The sequence below is a fragment of the Oncorhynchus masou genome, unplaced genomic scaffold, assembly GCF_036934945.1.
Source record: "Oncorhynchus masou masou isolate Uvic2021 unplaced genomic scaffold, UVic_Omas_1.1 unplaced_scaffold_1294, whole genome shotgun sequence".
Taxonomy (NCBI): Eukaryota; Metazoa; Chordata; class Actinopteri; order Salmoniformes; family Salmonidae; genus Oncorhynchus; species Oncorhynchus masou.
In genome coordinates, this window is record NW_027002789.1 from 106154 (window position 1) to 126995 (window position 20842).

The window sequence follows — 20842 nt, forward strand, 5'->3', positions numbered from 1 at the left end:
CATTTTATTGGTGAACTACACGGTAAATGGTTGTATTTTTTGGTGATCTAATACGTAATATTGGTTGTAATCCAGAGAGGTTAGAACAAGTATCTAGATCCTCTATGAGGTTGTGGAGGGATCAACATTGTCGTTTTAAAAGAAAACGTGAATCTGTATACAATGACCTTTGTTTTGAAACCCCCGGATTTCCAGCCCATTGATGTTATTGTTGGATCTGATCTAATAGGTAACATTTTGATGGCCATAACAAATAGATATGCCGAAAGTGGACAACCTTGTTTTACTCCTCGACAGTTTAATACTTTCTGAGAAGTGGTCATTATTTACTATTTTACACCTGGGGTTGCTATACCTTTAACCTATTGTATTAGATATTCTCCTCAATTAAAATAGTTCAGGCATTTATATATAAATTCCAGTCGTACTTTATATGTACTTTATCAAATGCCATTTCAAAGTTATGAAAACCAGACCTGGTTTCCCAGATGTTTCATATTGTTTCCAGTACTTGTCTTATATCATCTCCAATGTATCATCCATGTAAAACACTTGTCTGATTAGGATGAATAATATCTGACAATACTTTTTTAATTCTATGTATCGTGCTAGACTTTTTTTTGCATCACAACACTGAAGTGTAAGAGGTCTCCAATGTTTTTAATGGACTGGATCTTTATATTTACCACCTGGGTCCTGTTGCAGTAATAATGAAATCAGACCTTGTTGAGTGTCTGAAAATCTATCATTTTTATAGAAGTGGCTAAAACGTGATAATAACAGTCCTCTGACTACATCAATAAACCTCAACTGGTATGCCCTGTTGGAAAAGGCAGTTATAAATGATTCTGTCCTGTTTAAAAACAACTTATCATACAATAGGCGTTGATTAAATTTCCAATATCCTCGCCCACGTGGAAATTCTGTAAGAGTAATGTATATGCCAAATATTTAATGGCACGACCGCATTCTGTCACATATCAACACTTTAAACTTTTGGTGCCAATGAGAATGACATAAGAAAGTAGTCAAGACGACTTGCTTGATTTGAGCCGTTTGTGTTCGCAGAGTCCAACAGCTGTGTGTTGGTCCTGCAGATAAGAGCTGTGGCTGTGTACATTGTGAGGTGTTGATTGGTTGGCAGGGGGCAAGTGAGTAAACGCTTTCCAGAGACGAGGGATGCATCTTTCTGTAATTCCAATCCATTTTTTTTTTTGACTACCCAAGAGTAAACGTCAGGGTTAAAGAGGTAAGCGAGAGAGGGGGGGTCCTGGCGAGATTAAAGCAAAGGGGAAACTGGCCACCTCCTCCCTCCATTCTAGTAATCAGGATCAGAGATTATGCTACAGGACTGCTTTTCTAGCGCTGACTGAAATATGTTCCAGGACTCTGGCGATAACGTCAACGAGCTAACCACCTCCGTCACGGACTTCATTAGGGACTGCATCTGCAACGTCCCCACAGTGAAGGTTCGCTGCTTCCCCATTCAAAAGCCCTGGATAAACACTGAGCTATAGGACATGGATAAAACAGAGGCTATCGCAGACAACCGAGGCTATAGCTGAGGACAGAAACAAGTACAGGAAGTCCCGCTATGACTTCTGCAGGGTCAATCAACATGCAAAAGGACACTATAGGAATAAGGTGGAATCATATTACACAGGCTTCAATGACCACTGCATGTGCCAGGGGCTACAGTCCATTACGGGTTACAATGGAGACCCAGCCGTGATCTGCCCAACGAAGCCTCTCTACCAGATAAAGTCAATGGAGACCCAGCCGTGATCTGCACCAACGAAGCCTCTCTACCAGACAAAGTCAATGGAGACCCAGCCGTGATCTGCCCAACGAAGCCTCTCTACCAGACAAAGTCAATGGAGACCCAGCCGTGATCTGCCCAACGAAGCCTCTCTACCAGACAAAGTCAATGGAGACCCAGCCGTGATCTGCCCAACGAAGCCTCTCTACCAGACAAAGTCAATGGAGACCCAGCCGTGATCTGCCCAACGAAGCCTCTCTACCAGACAAAGTCAATGGAGACCCAGCCGTGATCTGCCCAACGAAGCCTCTCTACCAGATAAAGTCAATGGAGACCCAGCCGTGATCTGCCCAACGAAGCCTCTCTACCAGACAAAGTCAATGGAGACCCAGCCGTGATCTGCCCAACGAAGCCTCTCTACCAGACAAAGTCAATGGAGACCCAGCCGTGATCTGCCCAACGAAGCCAGGCTCTGACTCCCAGTCTCTACTACCAGACAAAGTCAATGGAGACCCAGCCGTGATCTGCCCAACGAAGCCTCTCTACCAGACAAAGTCAATGGAGACCCAGCCGTGATCTGCCCAACGAAGCCTCTCTACCAGACAAAGTCAATGGAGACCCAGCCGTGATCTGGGAACGTGAGCCTCTCTACCAGACAAAGTCAATGGAGACCCAGCCGTGATCTGCCCAAACAAGCCAGGCTCTGACTCCCAGTTATTAAAGTCCTGTACTAGGGACCCAAACCCACTAGTGAGGGAACAGCCAGGCTCTAACTCCCAGTTATTAAAGTACTAGGGACCCTAGTGAGGGAACAGCCAGGCTCTGACTCCCAGTTATTCACCTCTGTACTAGGGACCCTAGTGAGGGAGAGCCAGGCTCTGACTCCCAGTTATTAACCCCTACTAGGGACAAAGTGATGGAACAGCCAGGATCTGCCCAGTTATTAACCCCTGGAGACAGGGATCCTTGTGAGGGAACAGACTGCCCAGTTATTAACCCCTCTACCAGGGATAAAGTCAAGGAGACCAGCCGTGCTCTGACTCCCAGTTATTAACCCCTGTACCAGGGACCTGAATCAAGGGAACAGCCGTGACTCCCAGTTATTAACCCCTGTACTTGGGACCGTAGTGATGGGACCCAGCCAGGCTCAGACTCCCATTTATTAACCCCTGTACTTGGGACAAAGTAGTGAGGGACCAGCCAGGCTCAGACTCCCAGTTATTAACCCCTGTACTAGGGATCAAAGTGAGGGAAGCCAGACTCCCAGTTATTAACCCCTGTACTAGGACCCTTCAATGGACCACCCAGGGAACTGACTCCCAGTTATTAACCCCTGTACTAGGGATCCTAGTGAGGGACCAGCCAGGCTCTGACTCCCAGTTATTACCCCCTGTACTAGGGATCCTAGTGAGGGACCAGCCAGGCTCTGACTCCCAGTTATTAACCCCTGTACTAGGGACCCTAGTGAGGTAACAGCCAGGCTGACAGCTGAAGGTCAACACTCAACAGCTGTTACAGATATGACATCATCTGACCCAGATAACAGTCGGATGAGAAAGGTGTTGACCAACCAGACAAACCCTTAGCATGCTAGTGTAAATAACAAACTGTGCAGCACTGACATTTGCAAACCCACTAAGCAAATAGCACACAACAAGACGTTAAGACTGACCCACAGTATTAAATACAACCGTTTTATACGGTGTCCCTATCGGCAACCACTTCCCTACATAGTGCACTACTTTTTCACCGTCGCCCACTGGACTCTGGTCAAAAGTAGTGCACGACACAGGGAATAGGTGGTGATTTGAGAAGCGGCCGACGATCCGACTGACTCACCTGCGATGCAGCGACTCGGAGAACTTCAGACTGGCGTAGATGAACTCTTTGACCTGAACGTAGATCTGAGGCACAGACTGAGACATCGGGAGCTTCTTTGGAAAGTCTTGCTGTTGGGGACATACAAAAACAACCCAGGTTATTTAACCCCTTGGACCTCTATAAGGAGCATAGAGACCGTTGACTTACAACCCAGGTTATTTAACCCCTTGGACCTCTATAAGGAGAATATAGACCGTTGACTGACAACCCAGGTTATTTAACCCCTTGGACCTCTATAAGGAGCATATAGACCGTTGACTTACAACCCAGGTTATTTAACCCCTTGGACCTCTATAAGGAGCATATAGACCGTTGACTTACAACCCAGGTTATTTAACTGAAGCCCCTTGGACCTCTATAAGGAGCATATAGACCGTTGACTTACAACCCAGGATATTTAACCTCTTGGACCTCTATAAGGAGAATATAGACCGTTGACTTACAACCCAGGTTATTTAACTGAAGCCCCTTGGACCTCTATAAGGAGCATATAGACCGTTGACTGACAACCCAGGTTATTTAACCCCTTGGACCTCTATAAGGAGCATATAGACCGTTGACTTACAACCCAGGATATTTAACCTCTTGGACCTCTATAAGGAGAATATAGACCGTTGACTTACAACCCAGGTTATTTAACTGAAGCCCCTTGGACCTCTATAAGGAGCATAGAGACCGTTGACTTACAACCCAGGATATTTAACTGAAGCCCCTTGGACCTCTATAAGGAGCATAGAGACCGTTGACTTACAACCCAGGTTATTTAACTGAAGCCCTTGGACCTCTATAAGGAGCATATAGACCGTTGACTTACAACCCAGGTTATTTAACCCCTTGGACCTCTATAAGGAGCATATAGACCGTTGACTTACAACCCAGGATATTTAACCCCTTGGACCTCTATAAGGAGCATAGAGACCGTTGACTTACAACCCAGGTTATTTAACTGAAGCCCCTTGGACCTCTATAAGGAGCATATAGACCGTTGACTTACAACCCAGGATATTTAACCCCTTGGACCTCTATAAGGAGCATAGAGACCGTTGACTTACAACCCAGGTTATTTAACCCCTTGGACCTCTATAAGGAGCATATAGACCGTTGACTGACAACCCAGGTTATTTAACCCCTTGGACCTCTATAAGGAGCATAGAGACCGTTGACTTACAACCCAGGTTATTTAACTGAAGCCCCTTGGACCTCTATAAGGAGCATATAGACCGTTGACTTACAACCCAGGTTATTTAACTGAAGCCCCTTGGACCTCTATAAGGAGAATATAGACCGTTGACTTACAACCCAGGATATTTAACCCCTTGGACCTCTATAAGGAGCATATAGACCGTTGACTTACAACCCAGGATATTTAACTGAAGCCCTTGGACCTCTATAAGGAGCATATAGACCGTTGACTTACAACCCAGGTTATTTAAGACCTCTATAAGGAGCATAGAGACCGTTGACTTACAACCCCCTTGGACCTCTATAAGGAGCATATAGACCGTTGACTGACAACCCAGGTTATTTAACCCCTTGGACCTCTATAAGGAGCATATAGACCGTTGACTTACAACCCAGGTTATTTAACCCCTTGGACCTCTATAAGGAGCATATAGACCGTTGACAGTTCCATCGCATCTCGATGTCGTGAAGTTAGTCCGTTTTTTTTTTTTAAAGGGTGTTGAATGAAGGACAAACCTTTTCAATTTCTGCGTCGTGGAAGGGGAATCTACTGACGACAGACTTGTACTCTTCTTCAGTCTCCACAGGGATAGGGCTGTAGTTGTCCAGTTCAAAGATCTCCCTGAACACCAGAGCCCATTTCTTCAGCAGCGTTTCATTGTACTGGTCTCTGATCTCAAACAGCAGGTCAAACAGTCTGTTCACTGGGTAGCCATAACCCTGGAGAGAGAGAGGGAGCGAGGGTACAAACCAGAGGCATCACAATCTGCTCCACTGGTTAATGACCAAACTGCTTGGGTATTGGATTAGAATCCCCCATTAGCTGTTGTGAAAGCAGCAGCTACTCTTCCTGGGGTCCACGCAGAACACAGAACACAGAACACGGAACACGGAACACAGAACATGAAACATGACATAATACAGAACATTAACAGACAACAACAGCTGCTTCACTCATACCTTATAAGAGCTCTAGGTTTAATTCATACTAACTTATCACCCAGTCTGAAGAGCTGGACAAGACTCACCTGTAACGTGTCTGCAAATATGACAATGAGGTTCTTCAGCTGCAGCACCAGGTCAGGATCACTGCAGTACGACTGGAAAGGAAGAGGGGGGTAAAGACAGGGGGTAAAGACAGGGGGGGTAAAGGGGGGGGTAAAGACAGGGGGGTAAAGACAGTCAGGGGGTAAAGACACAGGGGGGGGTAAAGGTAAAGGGGGTAAAGACAGGGGGGGGTAAAGACAGGGGGGTAAAGACAGGGGGGTAAAGACAGGGGGGGTAAAGACAGGGGGGTAAAGACAGGGGGGGGTAAAGGGGGTAAAGACAGGGGGTAAAGAAAGGGGGGTAAAGACAGGGGGTAAAGACAAGGGGGTAAAGACAAGGGGGGTAAAGGGGGTAAAGACGGGGGGTGAAGACAGGGGGGTAAAGACAGGGGGGTAAAGACAGGGGGGTAAAGACAGGGGGGTAAAGACAGGGGGTAAAAAGGGGTAAAGGGGGGTAAAGACAGGGGGGTAAAGACAGGGGGGTTAAGACAGGGGGTAAAGACAGGGGGGTAAAGACAGGGGGGTAAAGACAGGGGGGTAAAGACAGGGGGGGGGGTAAAGACAGGGGGGGGGGTAAAGACAGTCCGTCACAATCAAAAGGGAAAATGTAAGTGTTCCTCCCAGCCTTTTGGGTGAGGTAAGGGTTTATCTAGAAGCCTTGGTGTTAGGAATGATAAGGGTTTATCTAGAAGCCTTGGTGTCGGGAATGATAAGGGTTTATCTAGAAGCCTTGGTGTCAGGAATGATAAGGGTTTATCTAGAAGCCTTGCTGTTAGGAATGATAAGTGGTATCTAGAAGCCTTGGTGTTAGGAATGATAAGGGTTTATCTAGAAGCCTTGGTGTCGGGAATGATAAGGGTTTATCTAGAAGCCTTGGTGTCAGGAATGATAAGGGTTTATCTAGAAGCCTTGGTGTTAGGAATGATAAGGGTTTATCTAGAAGCCTTGGTGTTAGGAATGATAAGTGGTATCTAGGCCCTTGGTGTTAGGAATGATAAGTGGTATCTAGAAGCCTTGGTGTTAGGAATGATAAGTGGTATCTAGAAGCCTTGGTGTTAGGAATGATAAGTGGTATCTAGAAGCCTTGGTGTTAGGACAGACTGGCCTCATGGAGAAGACTGGCCTTATCTAGAAGCCTGGTGTTAGGAATGATAAGGGTTTATCTAGAAGCCTTGGTGTCAGGAATGATAAGTGGTATCTAGGCCTTGGTTCCTGGACAGGCCCTGGCAGGCCCTCAGTGAGCAGCATTGAGCAGGGCTCCACTGGTCTAGTGAAGACCTCAGGGCATTGCAGCCCAATGGGGACAGACTGGCCTCATGGAGACAGACTGGCCTCATGGAGACAGACTGGCCTCATGGGGACAGACTGGCCTCATGGAGACAGACTGGCCTCATGGGGACAGACTGGCCTCATGGGGACAGACTGGCCTCATGGGGACAGACTGGCCTCATGGAGACAGATGGATGGGGACAGACTGGCCTCATGGAGACAGACTGGCCTCATGGGGACAGACTGGCCTCATGGAGACAGACTGGCCTCATGGGGACAGATGGATGGGGACAGACTGGCCTCATGGGGACAGATGGATGGGGACAGACTGGCCTCATGGAGACAGATGGATGGGGACAGACTGGCCTCATGGAGACAGACTGGCCTCATGGGGACAGATGGATGGGGACAGACTGGCCTCATGGGGACAGACTGGCCTCATGGGACAGACTGGCCTCATGGGGACAGATGGATGGGGACAGACTGGCCTCATGGAGACAGACTGGCCTCATGGGGACAGACTGGCCTCTCACTGATATGGGGACAGACTGGCCTCATGGAGACAGACTGGCCTGACAGACCTTGAGCCTGGCCTCATGGAGACAGACTGGCCTCATGGGGACAGACTGGCCTCATGGGGACAGACTGGCCTCATGGGGACAGACTGGCCTCATGGAGACAGACTGGCCTCATGGAGACAGACTGGCCTCATGGAGACAGACTGGCCTCATGGAGACAGACTGGCCTCATGGAGACAGACTGGCCTCATGGAGACAGATGGATGGGGACAGACTGGCCTCATGGAGACAGACTGGACTCATGGGGACAGATGGATGGAGACAGACTGGCCTCATGGGGACAGATGGATGGGGACAGACTGGCCTCATGGGGACAGATGGATGGGGACAGACTGGCCTCATGGGGACAGATGGATGGGGACAGACTGGCCTCATGGGGACAGACTGGCCTCATGGGGACAGACTGGCCTCATGGGGACAGACTGGCCTCATGGAGACAGACTGGCCTCATGGAGACAGACTGGCCTCATGGAGACAGACTGGCCTCATGGGGACAGACTGGCCTCATGGAGACAGACTGGCCTCATGGAGACAGACTGGCCTCATGGGGACAGACTGGCCTCATGGGGACAGACTGGCCTCATGGAGACAGACTGGCCTCATGGAGACAGACTGGCCTCATGGAGACAGATGGATGGGGACAGACTGGCCTCATGGGGACAGACTGGCCTCATGGGGACAGATGGATGGGGACAGACTGGCCTCATGGAGACAGACTGGCCTCATGGAGACAGACTGGCCTCATGGGGACAGACTGGATGGGGACAGACTGGCCTCATGGAGACAGACTGGCCTCATGGAGACAGACTGGCCTCATGGGGACAGACTGCCCTAATGGGGACAGATGGATGGGGACAGACTGGAACAAGAACAGCAGTTGAACTAGTGTGACTATGGTAACAGGGCTGTGAGCTCAGAGGTGTGGAGAAAGAGGCATCAGGGGCGGTTGGACATCAGCCAGGGATGATGGTGGTGATATCCCAGAGCTGGGACTCATGGGGTCTCACAGCCTGGGTCCCAGGGGCCAACAAAGGCCTGACAAACCCTACTGCTAGGGTTAGTGTGACTGCTACCCTGGTCCTCTCTCACTGATAAGAGACTTTAGCCCCCTGCTAGGACACTTTCAATGGCAAAAAGACACAGGCTGAGCACTCCATGACCCTGCAGACAAACAAAACAACTCCCCTCACACCTGTGTGCTGGAGCTCCAGGACACTCACAGAGTGTGTGTGTGTGTGTCACAGAGTGTGTGTGTGTATGTACCACAGAGTGTGTGTGTGTGTGTACTCACATACTCACAGAGTGTGGGTGTGTACTCACAGAGCTGCTCACTCACAAAACAACTCACAGAGTGTGTGTGTGTGTGTGTGTGTGTACTCACAGAGTGTGTGTGTGTGTGTGTGTGTGTGTTGTGTGTACTCACAGAGTGTGTGTGTGTGGACTCAGTGAAACTCACAACTCACATTGTGTGTACTCACGAGTCTCCTGTGTGCAGGAGCACGGCAGTGATCTTAGACAGGGCCATGTTCCACAGTTCATCAGTAAAGGCTCTGGTCAACAGTCATTATGTGGAGTGCAGAACGTGGTCCTCCACCAGGAAGAAGCCTACGATCTGATTGATAGACAGAGGTAACCCTCCACGGTCTCCTGCTGGACCAGGAAACACAACAACTCACATTATAGACAGAGGTAACCCTCCACGGTCTCCTGCTGGACCAGGAAACAAAACAACTCACATTATAGACAGAGGTAACCCTCCACGGTCTACTGCTGGACCAGGAAACAAAACAACTCACATTATAGACAGAGGTAACCCTCCACGGTCTCCTGCTGGACCAGGAAACACAACAACTCACATTATAGACAGAGGTAAACCTCCACGGTCTCCTGCTGGACCAGGAAACAAAACAACTCACATTATAGACAGAGGTAACCCTCCACGGTCTCCTGCTGGACCAGGAAACAAAACAACTCACATTATAGACAGAGGTAACCCTCCACGGTCTCCTGCTGGACCAGGAAACAAAACAACTCACATTATAGACAGAGGTAACCCTCCACGGTCTCCTGCTGGACCAGGAAACACAACAACTCACATTATAGACAGAGGTAACCCTCCACGGTCTCCTGCTGGACCAGGAAACAAAACAACTCACATTATAAACAGAGGTTTGGAACTACTGATCAGAGAGAGGAGGGGAACAGATAGAGGAGGGGAACAGATAGAGGAGGGGAACAGATAGAGGAGGGGAACAGATAGAGAGGGGAACAGATAGAGGAGGGGAACAGATAGGAGGAGGGGAACACATTATAGGAGGGGAACAGAAAGGAGGAGGGGAACAGATAGGAGGAGGGGAACAGATAGAGGAGGGGAACAGATAGAGGAGGGGAACAGATAGAGGAGGGGAACAGATAGAGAGGAACAGATAGAGAGGGGAACAGATAGGAGAGGGAACAGATAGAAGGAACAGATAGAGAGGAACAGATAGAGGGGAACAGATAGAGAGGGGAACAGATAGAGAGGGGAACAGATAGAGGGGAACAGATAGAGGAGGGGAACAGATAGAGAGGGGAACAGATAGAGAGGGGAACAGATAGAGAGGGGAACAGATAGAGAGGGGAACAGATAGAGAGGAGGGGAACAGATAGAGAGGGGGAGGGGAACAGATAGGGGAGAGGGGAACAGATAGAGGAGGGGAACAGATAGAGAGGGGAACAGATAGAGGAGGGGAACCCTCCCTCAACATGTTAGACTGGGGAACAGATAGAGAGGGGAACAGATAGAGGGGAACAGATAGAGGGGGAACAGATAGAGAGGGGAACAGATAGAGAGGGGAACAGATAGAGAGGGGAACAGATAAAGGAGGGAACAGATAGAGAACAGATAGAGAGGGGAACAGATAGAGAGGGGAACAGATAGAGAGGGGAACAGATAGAGAGGGGAACAGATAGAGAGGGGAACAGATAGAGAGGGGAACAGATAGAGAGGGGAACAGATAGAGAGGGGAACAGATAGAGGAGGGGAACAGATAGAGAGGGGAACAGATAGAGGAGGGGAACAGATAGAGAGGGGAACAGATAGGAGGAGGGGAACAGATGTTAGACTGGGGAACAGATAGAGAGGGGAACAGATAGAGAGGGGAACCCTCCTCACCATGTTAGACTGGGAAACAGATAGAGAGGGGAACAGATAGAGAGGGGAACAGATAGAGAGGGGAACATGTTAGAGGAGGGGAACAGATAGAGAGGGGAACAGATAGAGAGGGGAACAGATAGAGAGGGGAACAGATAGAGAGGGGAACAGATAGAGAGGGGAACAGATAGAGGGGGGAACAGATAGAGAGGGGAACAGATAGAGAGGGGAACCCTCCTCACCATGTTAGACTGGGGAACAGATAGAGGAGGGGAACAGAGGGGAACAGATAGAGAGGGGAACCCTCCTCACCATGTTAGACTGGGAACAGATAGAGAGGGGAACAGATAGAGAGGGGAACCAGATAGACTGGGGAACAGATAGAGAGGGGAACAGATAGAGAGGGGAACCCTCCTCACCATGTTAGACTGGGGAACAGATAGATAGAGAGGGGAACAGATAGAGAGGGGAACAGATAGAGAGGGGAACAGATAGAGAGGGGAACAGATAGAGAGGGGAACAGATAGGGGAACAGATAGAGGGGAACAGATAGAGAGGGGAACAGATAGAGGGGGAACCCTCCTCACCATGTTAGACTGGGGAACAGATAGAGAGGGGAACAGATAGAGGGGAACAGATAGAGGGGGGAACAGATAGAGAGGGGAACAGATAGAGAGGGGAACAGATAGGGGAGGAGGGGAACCTCCTCACCATGTTAGACTGGGGAACAGATAGAGAGGGGAACAGATAGAGAGGGGAACAGATAGAGAGGGGAACAGATAGAGAGGGGAACAGATAGAGAGGGGAACAGATAGAGAGGGGAACCCTCCTCACCATGTTAGACTGGGGAACAGATAGAGAGGGGAACAGATAGAGAGGGGAACAGATAGAGGGGAACAGATAGAGAGGGAACAGATAGAGATAGAGGGAACAGATAGAGAGGGGAACAGATAGAGAGGGGAACAGATAGAGAGGGGACCATGTTAGACTGGGGAACAGATAGAGAGGGGAACAGATAGAGAGGGGAACAGATAGAGAGGGGAACAGATAGAGAGGGGAACAGATAGAGAGGGGAACACTCCTCACCATGGGGAACAGATGGGGGAACAGACCAGAGGGGAACAGAAAGAGAGGGGTTTTTTCAGATGTTAGACTGGGGAACAGATAGAGAGGGGAACAGATCTCTTTGGAACCCTAGAGAAAACAGAACAAGGGGAACAGATGGTTCAACCCATGTAGAAATGGAACAGAAATCCGGTTTGCATTTCCACTCACTACCAACAGATGGTGAACAGATGAGAGGAAGTAGAGGGGAACAGTGGGGGAACAGATAGAGAGGGGAACAGATGGGGGAACATTCGGCAAACAGATCAGAGGTGAAACATTTAAGGGGAACAGATAGACAGTTCTCTGTTAGACTGGGGAACAGATAGAGAGGGGAACAGATAGAGAGGGAACAGATAGTAGGGGCCTCCTCACCATGTTAGTTAGGGGAACTGGGGAACGAGATTGTTTAGGGGAACAGATAGAGAGGGGAACAGATAGAGGAATGTTGATACAGGGGAACTTCACAGAGGGTAACCCTCCTCACAGTTAAATGGGGGATACAAATAAAACAAGGAACAGATGAGAGGGGTCACATGACCAGTTAACTGGGGAACAGGTGTAGAGGGAACAGTGAAATGGGGAACAGATCACAGGGAAATGCTGACTGACCAGCCCTTAACCAACAGGTGTAGAGGGGAACAGATGAAGGGGAACTGACTGACCAGCCCTTAACCAACAGGTGTAGACCTCACAGTGAAATGCTGACTGACCAGTCCTTAAGGGGAACAGGTGTAGACCTCAGTGTAAGTGATAGAGGGGAATGCTGATTGACCAGCCCTTAACCAACAGGTGTAGACCTCACAGTGAAATGCTGAGGGGACCAGCCCTTAGGGGAACAGGTGTAGACCTCACAGTGAAATGCTGACTGACCAGCCCTTAACCAACAGGTGTAGACCTCACAGTGAAATGCTGACTGACCAGTTTCTTAACCAACAGGTGTAGACCTCACACTGAAATGCTGACTGACCAGTCCTTAACCAACAGGTGTAGACCTCACAGTGAAATGCTGACTGACCAGTCCTTAACCAACAGGTGTAGACCTCACAGTGAAATGCTGACTGACCAGCCCTTAACCAACAGGTGTAGACCTCACACTGAAATGCTGACTGACCAGCCCTTAACCAACAGGTGTAGACCTCACAGTGAAATGCTGACTGACCAGGGGAACAGGTGTAGAACAGGTGACTGACCAGAGGGAACACAGTGAATGAAATGCTGACTGACCAGCCCTTAACCAACAGGTGTAGACCTCACAGTGAAATGCTGACTGACCAGCCCTTAACCAACAGGTGTAGACCTCACAGTGAAACGCTGACTGACCTCACAGTGAAATGCTGACTGACCAGCCCTTAACCAACAGGTGTAGACCTCACAGTGAAATGCTGACTGACCAGCCCTTAACCAACAGGTGTAGACCTCACAGTGAAATGCTGACTGACCAGCCCTTAACCAACAGGTGTAGACCTCACAGTGTAATGCTGACTGACCTCACAGTGAAATGCTGACTGACCTCACAGTGAAATGCTGACTGACCTCACAGTGAAATGCTGACTGACCAGCCCTTAAGCAAACCACGTTACGGTAGTGAACCACAGGTCTTGAGTCAATACTGCCATCTATTGGTAAACACAAATATACCAGGTTACTAAAGGTCCTATATCAGGAAAAGGGAGCCATTTGGCACGTTAAGGAACAGTAAATAGTGTACATACCAGAACGGTGTAGATGTGGAGACATCTGTAAACAGGAGAGAAGTCCACCAGGTCCTGGGCTGTCAATACCTGGGAGGTGAAACCACGTTACAGATGTTATTGGTCATTAGATAACACAGTCAGGAGGTGAGACCACGTTACGTTAGATAACACAGTCAGGAGGTGAAACCACAGAAATTACGTTAGATAACACAGTCAGGAGGTGAAACCACGTTACGTTAGATAACACAGTCAGGAGGTTAAACCACGTTATTAGATAACACAGTCTTAGGACTCAGGAAGTTAAACCACGTGTAATGTTAGATAACACAGTCAGGAGGTGAAACAGTGAAATGTTGACCAGTTAGATAACACAGTCAGGAAATGCTGTTAAACCCGTTAACCAACGTTAGATAACACAGTCAGGAGGTTAAACCACGTTAGGTTAGATAACACAGTCATGGAGGTGAAACCACGTTAATGCTAGATAACACACAGTGAAATGCTGACTGACCAGTGAAACCACGTTACGTTAGATAACACAGTCAGTCAATAAACCATCTATTGGTAAACACAGATAACACAGTCAGGAGGTCCTATATCAGGAAAAACCACGTTACGTTAAGGAACAGTAAACACAGTACATACAGTCAGGAGGTTAAACCACGTTACGTTAGATAACACAGTCACCTGGGAGGTGAAACCACGTTACGTTAGATAACACAGTCAGGAGGTGAAACCACGTTACGTTAGATAACACAGTCAGGAGGTGAAACCACGTTACGTTAGATAACACAGTCAGGAGGTTAAACCACGTTACGTTAGATAACACAGTCAGGAGGTTAAACCACGTTACGTTAGATAACACAGTCAGGAGGTTGAACCACGTTACGCTAGATAACATAGTCAGGCGGTTAAACCACGTTGTGTTAGATAACACAGTCAGGAGGTTAACCACATTACGTTAGATAACACAGTCAGGAGGTTAACCTCTCTTAACTACCGATCCCGGATACGGGATTGAATTCAACAACATACGGTGTTCGCCACAAATAGTCATATTAAACATTCATGAAAATACAAGTGTCTCACATGCTTCAAAAGCCTAGAATCTTGCTAATCCACCTGCGTTGTCATATTTAAAAAATAATTTATTGCAAAAGAATAAGATGCGATTATCTGAGCATAGACCCCCATATCAAACTACTTATTCAACCAGCACTTGCATAACAAAGTCACAGATTGTATTGAAATAAATCGCTTACCTTTGAAAATCTTGCTCTGGTTGCAATCCCAAGGCTCATTGTTAGACAATGAATGGTCGTTTGTTCGGTTAAATCCATTTTTTATAGCCTAACACGAAACATTTTGTGACCGCTTATCGCGTTGAATTTCCTGTCATACAATTTTCAAAGTAACGTCCAACGTAAAGAGACTCTCTTTTCCTCGTCTTTTCCCTCTCTATCCAGTCATGTTTGGTTTACTTGCAATCAACTCCTTGTTAGGGAAGGACCCTGATGGGCCATTTTGCGGGACCTATTGATATGGTAATACCGATTGGAAGACAACACGCGAGGAGCCCATTGCGCAGCAATTATATGACCACTGTCTCGTTGATTGACTCTATTTTAACCCAATGACCACTGATCTTCTTGAAATCTAGCTGGGTAGATAGCCAATGAGCAGATGTAACTGGAAATATCCCATGATTCATTGTTGTAAGACAAACCTATACACTGGAGGCAGGCGTAAAGAGCCGTTCTTTCACCATTGCCAATTGAACCGTGAAGGAGTGATTCTAATTACGCACAGACGTTTTTCAGTAATTTGCTACTTCAACTGTTTATTTCGCGAATAAAATGGCAAATAAGTCAAAGAAAGTTACCTCTAAGACTAGATACACTAATGTAGAAATGATTTTGGAAGAGATTGACCGGGATAGTGAGACAGATTTGGCAGAGATTGAAGACTCCATCAGCTCCCATAGCTTCGATTCTGAAACTGAGGACTTTTTTTTTGAACGGAGAGGACATCGTTTTGGACTGGTAAGTTGCTCTCATGCTAATGCCGTTGTTTGACTTTTATATAAAATATTATTAGTGATTGTTTTTACATTTTATTTGCAAAAATGGCTAAAGTACACGTTAGCTAGCCATTGTGAGTGAGGGCCTATTTCTTTGAGAACGCATGGTAGCCTAATAGCCTATTTTGAGGCAGGCCCATTTCACTTTTGCAATTGATGTGGAACAGCACTTTTTATACATGTTTATTATAGCTGTTTTTACATTTTATTAGGAATATATAGCGATGTAATAAAATGGCTAAAGTACACGTTAGCTAGCCATTGTGAGTGAGGGCCTGTTTCTTTGAGAACACATGGTCTACCCAAATAGCCTATTTTGAGGCAGGCCCATTTCACTTTTGCAATTGATGTGGAACAGCACTTTTTATACATGTTTATTATAGCTGTTTTTACATTTTATTAGGAATATATAGCGATGTAATAAAATGGCTAAAGTACACGTTAGCTAGCCATTGTGAGTGAGGGCCTGTTTCTTTGGGAAGGCATGGTCTAACCAAATAGCCTATTTTGAGGCAGGCCCACGTCAATTGCCAAAGTGATATGGAACAGCACTTTATGTTCCCTGTACTCTATATGTATGTTTATTATAGCTGTTGATACAGGGCTACTCCCTGTACTCTATATGTGTGTTTATTATAGCTGTTGATACAGGGCTCATATGTGAAACTATTCTAACTGAACATTATCTTTCACAGTGGCACTGACTCCGACTGGGAGCCCCCAGTGCCAAGGTGTCCACCCCCTCTGAAGCTGGTTCATCCTGTACCCCTGCTGTCTCTGGCTCCACACCTCCCGGGTCATCTAGAGGTGTGAAGAGGAAGAGGGGAAGTGTGCCACCCACTAACAGAGGGACAGAAGGGCGTTGGCACACCGTCCTAGAAGATGATGTGGAGCCACCACAACCAACTTTTAGGCCGATAAGGAAGCCAGGGCCTCAGGTGAACCCGACCTCCAATTACACCCCCTTCAGCTTTTCCAACTGTATTTTACCACATCTGTTGTAGGTTTGCTCGTGTCCAACACTAATAAGAATGGGAAGAAGAAACAAGCGGGCAAAAAGGTAGCATGGAAGCCCATATCCATGTCAGAGTTTTTCTGCTACCTTTCTCTGGTCATCTACATGGGGCTGGTGAAGATGAAAAGCCTGAAGGACTACTGGAAAACATCAGCTCTGTACAAATTGCCTTTCCCCATGACTGTTATGTCCTGCAAGAAGTTTCTGATGATTTCACAGGCGCTTCACATCAGTGACCCAAAGGTTGATGAAGAGAATGAGAAGAAGAGGGGCACAGCAGCGTTTGATAGACTGTGCAAGATCAAGCCGCTCTACCACAGCATTGTTGAGGCCTGCAAGACGTATTTTCAGCCAGCCCAGAACGTGTCGATCGATGAGAGGATGGTATCCTCAAAGGCCAGAATTGGACTCAAACAGTACATGAGAAACAAACCAACCAAGTGGGGTTACAAGCTGTTTGTTTTGGCTGATTCTGCATGTGCCTACACATGCAATTTCTTTGTCTACGAGGGGAAGAACAGTTTTGCTACCGGTAAGGGACTCAGCTATGACTCTGTAATGGCGTTATTGGATGTTCAACTGCTCGGGAAGGGTTACAAACTGTTTGTGGATAACTTCTACACAAGCCCTACCCTGTTTGCAGACCTAAGGAAGCTGGATGTGTGGGCTTGTGGCACCATTCATACCAACAGGGTGGGCTTTCCGAAGACTAAGGTGAACGACATGCCTAAGCGGGCTGAGTGGGGGACCATGCGATGGATCCGTGAAGATGGCCTGCTGTTTGTGAAGTGGATGGATGCCAGAGAGGTGGTGATGTGCTCCACTATCCACAAGTCCTTCAATGGGGATCGTGTTGTCAGGCGTGAAGGACGGTGCCGGGGCATGGACCACCAAAAATGTCCCCATTCCAACTGCAGTGAAGGACTACAACAAGAGCATGGGCGGAGTCGACCTTTCGGACGCGCTAATCGGCTACTACAATGTTCTCCACAAGACAATGAAATGGTACAAGACCTTCTTCTATCATTTCATCGACATCGCCGTAGTGAATGCATTCATCCTACACAAGGAAATGGCAACGAGCTGTGGAAAGCCCTACCTCTCACAGAAAGACTTCAGAGAGCAGCTCATCAAGGAGCTTGCTGGCTACAGCACCACTGCAGCAAGCCCTGTCCCTTCTGCTCCTGCCACAAGTGTTCATCTGCCCAAATATATTTGTGCAGGCATGGATGTGCCTAAGGGCCAAAAGGGCACAGCATGGAGGCGTTGCTGTGTTGTTTGCAAGATGAAGTCTCCCATCACATGCAGCACATGCTCAGTGACCCTCTACATCAGAGAGAGAGACTGCTATGGCATCTGGCATCAGCAGCAGAACATTGTCTAGAGTTTTGGCAATGTTGGTGGGGTTATATGGCAAAGTGGGTCTGCGGTCTAGCTGAGAACACCAGTCTGCATTCTAGCTGAGCTAGGGTCATTATGTTATATTTATTTATTTATATAGTATTTTTCCTGTCTTACCTGGTGTCTTGTGTGAATTTAAGTCTGCTCTCTTTCTCTCCTTCTTTCTCTCGGTGGACTTGAACCCCTGGGACAATGCTTCAGGACTACCTGACATGATGACTCCTTGCTGTCCCCAGTCCACCTGGCCTTGCCGCTGTTCCAGTTTCAACTGTTCTGCCTGCTGCTATGGAACCCTAAACTGTACATTTTTTTCTCCTGAGGTGCTGTCCTGTTGCACACTACAAAAACACTGTGATCTCCACCACTCATTGCCTTGTTTCTTCCTAGGTTTTGGCCTTTCTAGGTTGTTTTTCTTAGCCACCGTGCTTCTACACCTGCATTGCATGCTGTTTGGGGTTTTAGGCTGGAGCTATGTAAATAGATTTGATAGAGGACTGAGGGTGTGTAAAAGTGTGTAAATAGTTACCCATGTTTATTTGTAAATGTATGTATATATTTAGTTTTTCAAAAAAATTTTTTTTTTGAAAAATCTTGAAATGTTTTTTTTTTCAATTTTTTTTTTTTTTTCACATTTTTTTTTTTTTACATTTTTTTTTTTTTGGGGGGTGTGTTAGAATACCATTTTGGTATTTTGTATATAGTTATTGGTTTCACAATGTGTACTTCACCAATTTGGCCACTTGGGTACATTTGGGTAACTTGTGTGGGACACCTGGGTGACGTCACAATAAATGTTATGTAGCACACTCATTTTGGAAGTTATCATTTTGAAATTTTGCACAGGTACTGTTGCCCTCTTAATTTTTGCACTAAAATTGTCCCCATCGTCCTATCTGAATTTTTGTTTTATCTTGTTCATTTGAAAGATGATGATACAAAAATAAATAGAAAAAACAAATGTTTTTTCCCATAGTTTTATCTAAACCAGATCTATTGTGTGTTTTTCTCCTACATTCAATTCACATTTACACAAACTTCAGAGTGTTTTCTTTCAAATGGTACCAAGAATATGCATATCCTTGGTTCTGTGCCTGAGCTACAGGCTGTTAGATTTGGGTATGTCTTCAGGTGGAAATTGCACAAAGTAGGGGGGTAGTCTTAACAGGTTTTAAACCACGTTACGTTAGATAACACAGTCAGGAGGTTAAACCACGTTACGTTAGATAACACAGTCAGGACTCAGGAAGTTAAACCACGTTACGTTAGATAACACAGTCAGGAGGTTAAACCACGTTACATTAGATAACACAGTCAGGAGGTTAAACCCCGTTACATTAGATAACACAGTCAGGACTCAGGAAGTTAAACCACGTTACGGTAGTGAACCACAGTCAGGACTCAGGAAGTTAAACCACGTTACGTTAGATAACACAGTCAGGACTCAGGAAGTTAAACCACGTTACGTTAGATAACACAGTCAGGACTCATGAAGTTAAACCACGTTACGTTAGATAACACAGTCAGGACTCAGGAAGTTAAACCACGTTACAGTAGTGAACCACAGTCAGACATTTTGGGGATATAAAGAAGGAATGTATCGAACAAAAGGACCATTTGTGATGTTTCTGGGACATTTTGGAGTGGCAACAGAAGAAGATCTTCAAATGTAAGGCATGAATTATATCGCTATTTCTGTGTCGCACCTGGCTGGTTGAAATATGATTTTCATGTGTTTGTATGCGGGGCGCTGTCCTCAAATAATCGCATGGTCTGCTTTTGCCGTAAAGTCTTTTTGAAATCTGACACTGCGGCTGGATTAACAAGAAGTTAAGCTGTATTTTGATGCATAACACTTGTATGTTTTATGAATTCTTATTTTGAGTATTTCTGTTTTTGAATTTGGTGCGCTGCAATTTCACTGGATGTTGTCAAATCAATCCCGTTAACGGAGTTGAGCGGGAATGGGGTGAAGGGATCGCTAAGAGGTTGAAACATGTTGGTATTACAGACTCGGACAGGGAGAGGTTGAAAATGTCAGTGAAGACATTTGCCAGTTGGTCAGCGCATGCTCGCAGTACACGTCCTGGTAATCCGTCTGGCCCTGCAGCCTTCTGAACTTTGACATTACTCACATCGGCTGCGGAGAACATGATCACACAGTCTTCCGGAACAGCTGGTGCTCTCATGCATATTTCAGTGTTATTTGCCTCGAAGCGAGCACAGAAGTAGTTTAACCCTTCTGTTAGGCTTGTTTCACTGGGCAGCTCTCGACTGTACTTCCCTTTGTCGTCTGTATTGGTTTGCAAGTCCTGTCACATTTGAGGAGCGTCAGAGCCGGTGTAGTACGATTCGATCTTTGTCCGGTGTTGATGCTTTGCCTGTTTGTTGGTTCGTCGGAGGGCATAGCGGGATTTCTTATAAGTTTCCAGGTCAGAGTTTTGCTCCTTGAAAGCGGCAGCTTTAGCCTTTTCCTCAGTGTGAATGTTGCCTGTAATCCATGGCTTCTGGTTGAGGTATGTACGGTCACTGTGGGGACAATGTCTTCAATGCCCCTATTGATGAAGCCAGTGACTGATGTGGTGTACTCCTCAATGCCATCAGAGGAACCCCGGAACATATTCAAGTCTGAGCTGCAGAACAATCCTGTAGCTTAGCATCTACTTCATCTGACCACTTTTTTATTGATCTAGTCACTGG

The 20842-nt window shown here is 46.9% G+C and overlaps 1 pseudogene; it reads right to left on the reverse strand.

Annotated features, from left to right (window-relative positions):
* Positions 1-20842, reverse strand: part of LOC135530222 (exocyst complex component 6-like) — a 123263-nt pseudogene that overhangs the window by 62018 nt on the left and 40403 nt on the right.